This window comes from Bubalus kerabau, chromosome 6 (assembly GCF_029407905.1).
Source record: "Bubalus kerabau isolate K-KA32 ecotype Philippines breed swamp buffalo chromosome 6, PCC_UOA_SB_1v2, whole genome shotgun sequence".
Classification (NCBI taxonomy): domain Eukaryota; kingdom Metazoa; phylum Chordata; class Mammalia; order Artiodactyla; family Bovidae; genus Bubalus; species Bubalus kerabau.
This window is the reverse complement of record NC_073629.1, coordinates 33,286,413-33,295,793: the sequence shown is the minus strand read 5'-3', so window position 1 is coordinate 33,295,793 and position 9,381 is coordinate 33,286,413.

Below are 9,381 nucleotides of genomic sequence, written 5' to 3'. Positions count from 1 at the left end.
TGTGAGAGTTGGACTCTAAAGAAAGCTGACCACTGGAGAATTGATGCTTTTGAACTGTTGGAGAAGACTCTTGAGGGTACCTTGGACCCAAGGATATCCAACCAGTCCATCCTAAAGGAAATCAGTCCTGAATATTCACTGGAAGGACTGATGCTGAAGCTGAAACTCCAATTCTTTGGATACTTAATGTGAAGAACTGACCCATTGGTAAAGACCCTGAGGCTGTGAAAGATTGAAGGCAGGAGGAGAAGGGGACGATAGAGGATGAGATGATTGGATGGCATCACCGACTCAATGCACATGAGTTTGAGCAAGCTCCAGGAGTTGGTGATGGACAGGGAAACCTGGCGTGCTGCAGTCCATGGGGTTTCAAAGAGTCAGACACGACTGAGCAACTGAGCTGAACTGAACATAGGGTCTTCATAGGAGCACAATTTCTTGCAGCTACAAGTTTTGCAGCTCTCTGACATTCCCAATTTGGCACCTTGCTTTGTCAAATCCAACATGTAAGAGATTCTAGTAACAAGATGGAGGTCACAAGCTCATGTAACTTAAACACAGAGGTGATATCCCATCATTTTTTATGAATTCCATTTGTTACATTTGAAAAGAGATTATTGCACTACATGGTCAACAGAAGAAGATGGGAATCATTGGAGACCAATCTTTAAGTCTGCCCACCACAACTAGCAAGCACTAAAAAATGATATTGGTATCATACATCTCAAAAAACAGTTGATGCAAAAGTAAGATGAAGGGGACTTCCCTGGTAGTTCATTAGTTAAGAATTAGTTTAGAATACTAAAGAATAGTTCATTAGTGAAGAATACTTCATACTTCCATTGCAGGGGTTGTATGATTGATCCCTGGTCTGGGAACTAATATCCCACATGTCGTGCAGCATGGCCAAAAAAAAAAAAAAAAGAAGAAGTGTGATGCAGTTTTTGAACTGTTAAATGATAATTGAAGAAATGTAAAATTATGGCTTTCATGTAAAATTAAATGGGCATGTATTAATAATTTCATATAACTTAAAAATTAATGAGGGAACAATTAAGATGTTGAAATAGGTTTAAATAGAATCCTAAGAGCAGGCAACTATTTAGGCAATGGGGAATGCTGAACTGAATTTGATAATAGGTGTAAATAGGATATTTACCCAATATCTGCTGGGTAATAAAGCAAAATGTAGTATTTATAATCATCTCTCTCACAGGTTTGAGAGGGGTGTAGAATCAAATGCATCTCTACCATACAAAATTCACTTGCATCTTTTTTAAGAGGAACCATTTATCTCATCACTATCAGGCTTTTGAAAAGTTAACTTCATCACCAAAGAGTTGAAAAATTATCAGAGATAATGGAAAGTGTAAATTCTATAGACTCTGATAAACCTTAAAGAAAATTATGGATGAAGTCCAGCATTCCTTTGAAAGAAATGTGTCATCTTTTTTCCATTTCTCTGCTAAATTTTCTGAAAGAATGAAGAAATTTATATGAAGCAAAATTATCACTTAATATGATATTCAAATCCTTAATATGATATTCAAATCCTTTTCATATATACATGAAAAGTATTTTAATTAAATACTAAAATAAAAAGAAAAACAAGTCCAGGAAATAAAAGGGGAAGATAGTTCTTCTATAATCCTTGGTTTGAAAGTATGATTTGTTACTAGACATTTGATACATTACAGAAGAATTTTAGAGGATGTAAATTTTGCAGTTCCTTAACAGCAGCCATGAGATTAAAAGACTCTTACTCCTTGGAAGGAAAGTTATGAGCAATTAGACAGCATATTAAAAGGCAGAGACATTACTTTGCCAACAAAGGTCCATCTAGTCAAGGCTATAGTTTTTCCAGTAGTCGTGTGTGGATGTGAGAGTTGGACTATAAATAAAGCTGAGCGCCAAAGAATTGGTGCTTTTGAGCTGTGGTGTTGGAGAAGACTCTTGCGAGTCCCTTGGACTGCAGGGAGATCCAACTAGTGCATCCTAAAGGAGATCAGTCTTGAGTGTTCATTGGAAGGACTGATGTTGAAGCTGAAACTCCAATACTTTGGCCACCTGATGCAAAGAACTGACTCATTTGTAAAGACCCTGATGCTGGGAAAGATTGAAGGCAGGAGGAGAAGGGGACGATAGCGGATGAGATGATTGGATGGCATCACTGACTCAATGCACATGAGTTTGGGTAAACTCTGGGAGTTGGTGATGGACAGAGAGGTCTGGCGTGCTGCAGTCCACGGGATCACAAAGAGTTGGACACGACTGAGTGACTGAACTGACTGAGGCACAATTTTGTACCTAAAAAACACTAAGTAACTGCAAAAGACTGCACCCAGATGAACTGAGAAATGTAGATCATAAAACACATGTTCCCACATGCCTCAAGGACAATGAGCCCCACACATCCATATCTGGTGTTGAAATTCTCCATCTTATCTTGGACAACCCTCCTTCTATCACTTGACAATTTCCACAAGTTATATCCCTTCAAATGGTCAATTTGGCTGCTCAGCCTAGTACATTCTAGCTTTAATTTCTTGTCTGTCTTGTCAGACTATTTGCACTTTTTTCTCCATGTTCTTTGTTGTTTTTCTTTTTAATCTACCATTTCTCTCAATGTTTTTAAAAGCTCTTTTGCTTTCTTTCTCATACATACAACATGGTGAGGGTGAGGTGGGCAGGCTGGCAGGAGAATGAGCATGCCCTCCCACAAGTAAATTTCAGATTTTTCACAAGGTAAAATGCCATGTTTGTTACAGTATTTACATATTTATTAGTCATTAAACCTGTTAAAAACTGTATTTCCATTTTTATTTAGTACTTATCTTTTTATTTAATGTGTCTGAATTTTCTGGTGTTGTGTTCATAACCTAATTTTCCTATGAGTAAAATGGGTTTTTATTGCATAATTTTGCATGGTGTGGTGATTTTTAGGAATGTATATATCATGCTATATTAAAAATGACTGAAAAGATAATTTAAAAAAAACTCTAGTAATATCACTTCTGGACAAGACAGAGTCACAGGGACTGGATTTAACCTCCAACTTGAAGCAATGACAATAACAACAATCAGACAAGAATGTTTGAAACAACTGTTTTCAAGACTATCAGATAATGAACAATGTTTCAGTCAGCTTGGGCTGCCATAAAAATACCATAAAACAGGTGGATAATAAATGGTAGACATTTATTTCTCACAGTTCTGGAGGCTAAGATCAGGGTGCCAGCATGTTCAGATTCTGTTGAGAGCAGACTATCAAATTCTCATTGTATTTCCACATGAAAGAGAACAGAAAGAGGACAGGAGTTCTAACTCTTCAGTTCAGTTCAGTTCAGTCACTCAGTCGTGTCCAACTCTTTGTGACCCCATGAATCACAGCACGCCAGGCCTCCCTGTCCATCACCAACTCTCGGAGTTCACTCAGACTCCCGTCCATCGAGTCAGTGATGCCATCCAGCCATCTCATCCTCTGTCGTCCCCTTCTCCTCCTGCCCCCAATCCCTTCCAGCATCAGAGTCTTTTCCACTGAGTCAACTCTTCGCATGAGGTGGCCAAAGTATTGGAGTTTCAGCTTTAGCATCATTCCTTCCAAAGAAATCCCAGGGCTGATCTCCTTCAGAATGGACTGGTTGGATCTCCTTGCAGTCCAAGGGACTCTCAAGAGTCTTCTCCAACACCACAGTTCAAAAGCATCAATTCTTCAGCGTTCAGCCTTCTTCACAGTCCAACTCTCATATCCATACATGACCACAGGAAAAACCATAGCCTTGACTAGACGGACCTTTGTTGGCAAAGTAATGTCTCTGCTTTTGAAAATGCTGTCTAGGTTGGTCATAACTTTCCCTCCAAGGAGTAAGCGTCTTTTAATTTCATGACTGCAATCACCATCTGCAGTGATTTTGGAGCCCCCCAAAATAAAGTCTGACACTGTTTCCACTGTTTCCCCATCTATTTCCCATGAAGTGATGGGACCAGATGCCATGATCTTCGTTTTCTGAATGTTGAGATTTAAGCCAACTTTTTCACTCTCCACTTTCACTTTCATCAAGAGGCTTTTTAGTTCCTCTTCACTTTCTGCCATAAAGGTGGTGTCATCTGCATATCTGAGGTTATTGACATTTCTCCCGGCAATCTTGATTCCAGCTTGTGTTTCTTCCAGTCCAGCATTTCTCATGATGTACTCTGCATATAAATTCAATAAGCAGGGTGACAATATACCGCCTTGATGTACTCCTTTTCCTATTTGGAGCCAGTCTATTTGTTCCATATCCAGTTCTAACTGTTGCTTCCTGACCTGCATACAGATTTCTCAAGAGGCAGATCAGGTGGTCTGGTATTCCCATCTCTTTCAGAATTTTCCACAGTTTATTGTGATCCACACAGTCAAAGGCTTTGGCATAGTCAATAAAACAGAAATAGATGTTTTCTCTGGAACTCTCTTATAAGGGCACTAATCTCATTCATGAGGACTCCACCCTCATGCCTTCTTCTAATTCTAGTTACTTCCTAAAAGCCCCATATTCAAATATCATCACGTGGAGCGGGTGGGTAGGATTTCAACATACAAATTTAGGGAGACACAAACATTCCCATCAGACAGTGATCCCTGAAAGATGGGAAACAACTGAGTTAAAGCTTACAAACACCTCACATTACTGCTTTGAGGGTTTCTACACTACAAGTCAGGGAAGGGAAAGTGAGGAAGAACATGTCAGACTAGCTGAGTTGTGAAGACGGAACTGATGGCCTAGGATACAAGGAAGCTAGAATTGATAAGGTAAAATATCCGTCTGCAATGTAGGAGGTCCCAGTTCAATTCCTGGGTCAGGAAGTTCCCCTGGAGAAGGGATAGTTTACCCACTTCTGTATTATTGGGTTTCCCTGGTGGCTCAGCTGGTAAAGAATCTGCCTGCAATGTGGGAGACCTGGATTCTATCCCTGGGTTGGGAAGATCCCCTGGAGAAGGGAATGGCAACCCACTCTTGTATTCTGGCCTGGTGATTCCAGGGCTGTACAGTCCAAGGACTCTATATTTTGATAAATGGGGCTAGGAAAACTGGGCTGCTACATGTGAAAAAATAAAATTAGAAATTTTCTCATACACTATACAAAAATAAGCTCAAAATGGATTAAACACCTAAATGTAAGATGAAAAACAATTAAACCTAATATAGAAGAAAACATAGGCAATCTCTTTGGCATCTGTCTTCAGTTCAGTTCAGTTCAGTTCAGTCGCTCAGTAGTGTCGGACTCTTTACGATCCCATGAATTGCAGCATGCCAGGCCTCCCTGTCCATCACCAACTCCCAGAATTCATCCAAACTCTTGTCCATCGAGTCAGTAATGCCATCCAGCCATCTCATCCTGTCGTCCCCTTCTCCTCCTGCCCCCAATCCCTCCCAGCATCAGAGTCTTTTCCGGTGAATCAACTCTTCCCATGAGGTGCCCAAAGTATTGCAGTTTCAGCTTTAGCATCAGTCCTTCCAAAGAACACCCAGGACTGATCTCCTTTAGGATGGACTGGTTGGATCTCCTTGCAGTCCAAGGGACTCTCAAGAGTCTTCTCCAACACCATAGTTCAAAAGCATCAATTCTTTGGCACTCAGCTTTTTTCACATTCCAACTCTCACATCCATACATGATCACTAGAAAAATCATAGCCTTGACTAGATGGACCTTTGTTGGCAAAGTAATATCTCTGCTTTTCAATATGCTATCTAGGTTGGTCATAACTTTCTTTCCAAGGAGTAAGCATCTTTTAATTTCATGGCTGCAATCACCATCTGCAGTGATTTTGGAGCCCCCCAAAATAAAGTCTGACACTGTTTCCACTGTTTCCCCATCTATTTCCCATGAAGTGATGGGACCAGATGCCATGATCTTCGTTTTCTGAATGTTGAGCTTTAAGCCAAGTTTTTCACTCTCCTCTTTCACTTTCATCAAGAGGCTTTTTAGTTCCTCTTCACTTTCTGCCCTAAACTATATCAGACTACAAAAACATATGCATGGTGAAGGAAACTGTCAACAAAATGAAAAGGTCACCTACTGAATGGGAGACCATATTTGCAAATAATATATCTGATAAAGGCTTTATATTCTAAAAGGTAGGAAGAACTCATGCAGCTCAACATCAAAAAAGCAACTTGTTTATAAAATGGGCAGAAGACCTGAATAGGTATTTTTCCTATGAAAACAGGAAATAGGTATTTTTCCTATGTTTTCCTAAGGAAACATACTGATTGCCAACAGTCAGATGAAAATATGCTGAACATCATTAATCATCAGTAAAATACAAATCAAAACCACAATGAGATCATCTCATACTCATTAGAATGGCAACTATCAAAATGACTGCAAATAACAAATGTTGGAGATGTTGTGGAGAACAAGTAACTCATATGCTGTTGGCAGGAATGTAAAAATGTACAATAGCTTTGGAAAACAGTATGGAGATTCTTCCCCCAAAAAACTGAAAATAGAACTAACATGTAACCCAGGAATTTCACTCCTGGGTGTTTATTCAAAAACTATGAAAACACTAACTTGGGGAATTCCCTGAATAGACTTGGTATAAACATTTATGTGCAGGCTTTTTTGTGGATAAAAATTTTCAACTTATTTGGTTAAACACTCAGGATCGTGACTGCTGAAATATGGTAGAGCATGTTTAATTTTGTAAAACATTTCTAAACTGTCTTCCAAAGTGGCTGTACCATTTTTCATTCCAACCAGCAATGAATGAGATCTCCCACTGCTCCAAATCCTCACCAGCATTTAGTGTTCTCAGTTGTTTAGGTTTTGGTCATGGTAATAGGTGTGTAGTGCTATCTCACTATTGTTTTAATTTGCAACTCCCTAAAATGGCAACCCACTCCAGTGTTCTTGCTTGGAGAATCCCAGGGACCGGGGAGCCTGGTGGGCTGCCATCTATGGGGTCACACAGAGTCAGACACGACTGAAGCGACTTAGCAGCAGCAGCAGCAATGACATATGAGGGCTTCCCTGTGGCTCAGCTGGTAAAGAATCTGCCTGCAATGTGGGAGACCTGAGTTCGATCCCTGGGTTGGGAAGATCCCCTGGAGAAGGGAAAGGCTACCCACTCCAGTATTCTGGCCTAGAGAATTCCATGGACTATACAGTCCATGGGGTCACAAAGAGTCGGACACGACTGAGTGACTTTCACTTCACTTCAGAATGACATATGATGCTGAGAATTTTTCATATGCTATTTGCCATCTGTACATCTTCATTATGGAGATTTCTTTCTGTATCTTTTGCCCATTTTGGCAATGTTAACATTCTTTTTGTTGAATTTTAAGAGTTCTTTGTATACTTTGGATCCTTGTCCTTCATCTGACATGTGTTTTGCAAAGATTATTTCCCAGTCTGTGGCTTGTCCTTTCATTCTATTAACAATGTCTTTTGTAGAGCAGATGTTTTTAATTTTAATGAAGTACATTATATCAGTTTTTTCTTTTATGGATCATGCTTTTAGTTTTGTACCTAAGAAGGCATCAATAAATCCATGGTCACTTGGATTTATATCATCTTCTAAAAGTATCACATTAATTTTGATATGTCGAGTGTTTTCTTGCTCTTCAGTCATTCAGTCTTGTCCGACTGTTTGTGACTCCATGGACTGCAGCATGCCAGGCTTCCTGCCCTTTACTATCTCCCAGAGTTTGCTCAAACTCATGCCCATTGAGTCGGTGATGCCATCCAACTATCTCATCCTCTGTCGTGCCTTTCTTCTCCTGCCCTCAATCTTTCCCAGCATCAGGGTCATTTCTAATTAGCCAGCTCTTTGCATCAGGTAGCCAAAGTATTGGAGCTTCAGCCTCAGTATCAGTCCTTCCTATGAATATTCAAGGTTGATTTCCTTTAAGATTGAATGATTTGATCTCCTTGCAGTCCAAAGGACTCTCAAGAGTCTTCTCCAACACCACAGTTCGAAAGCATCAGTTCTCCACTGCTCAGCCTTCTTTATGGTCCAACTCTAACATCTCTACATGACTACTGGAAAAACCATAGCATTGACTATATGGACCTTTGTCAGCAAAATAATGCCTCTGCTTTTTAATACACTGCTTAGTTTTGTCATAGCTTTTCTTCTAAGGAGCAAGCATATTTTTTCTCAGTAAAAAAAATTCTGTCTAAAAGAAAGCCAGAGTAGCAAAACTTACATCAGATAAAATGGGGTTTAATATAAGGACTGTTATAAGACACAAAGAAGAACAATACATGATTATCAAGGGATCAACCAAAGATGAAATAACAATTTTAAGTATATATGCACCCAATATAGGAGCACCTCCATGTGTAAGGCAAATGTTAACAGATAAAAAAGGAGAAATTGAGATTAGCACAGTAATACTGGGGGAGCTTTAACCTCCCACTTACACTAATAGATTATGCAGACAGAAAATCAGTAAGTAAAAACAGGTAGTAAGTGACACATTTGACCAAATGGACTTAACTAAAATTTATACAGCTTTCTGTGTGAAAGTAGCATAAAAAACATTCTTTTCAAGTGTACATGGAACAGTCTTCAGGATAGATCACATGTGAAACCACAAAGCAAGCCTTGGGAAATTCAAGAAAATTGAAATCATATCAATCATCTTTTCCAACAACAATGCTATGAGATTAGAATTCAATTACAAGGGAAAAAACCTTCAAAAAACACAAACACCTAGAGGCTAAACATTATGCTACCAAACAACCAATGGATCACCAAACGAGTCACAGAGGAGTAAAAAAATTAGAGATAAATGAAAATGAAAACATGATTTGAAACCTATGGGACAAAGCAAAAGCAGTTCTTTGAGGGAATTTTATAGTGATACAAGTTTACGTCACGAAAGAAGAAAAATTTCAAATAATCAAACTAACTTATACCTAAAACAACTAGAGAAAGAACAAATAAAACTCGGACTTGGTAGAAGGAAAGAAATCATAAAGATCAGAGAAGAAATAAACGAAACAGAGACTAAAAAGATCAATAAAACTAAAACCTGGTCCTTTGAAAAGTCTTTTTTTTTTAAGTTGATAACCTTTAACCATATGTATCAAGAAAAAGAGGAGGCAGTTCGAAGTTGATGAAATTAGAAATGAAAAAAGTAGAAGTTACTACGAACACCACAGAAATACAAAGGGTCATAAAAGACTATTACAAGCAACTATATGCCAATAAAATGGACAACTTAGAAAATATAGACAAATTCTTTAAAAGATACAGTATTACAAGACTGTAATACTGTAAAGAAGAAATAGAAAATATTAATTACAAGTACTGAATTTGGTACTAAAAAGGAATTACAAGTACTGAAATTGAATCAGTAATTTAAAAACTCCCAAAAAACAAAAGTC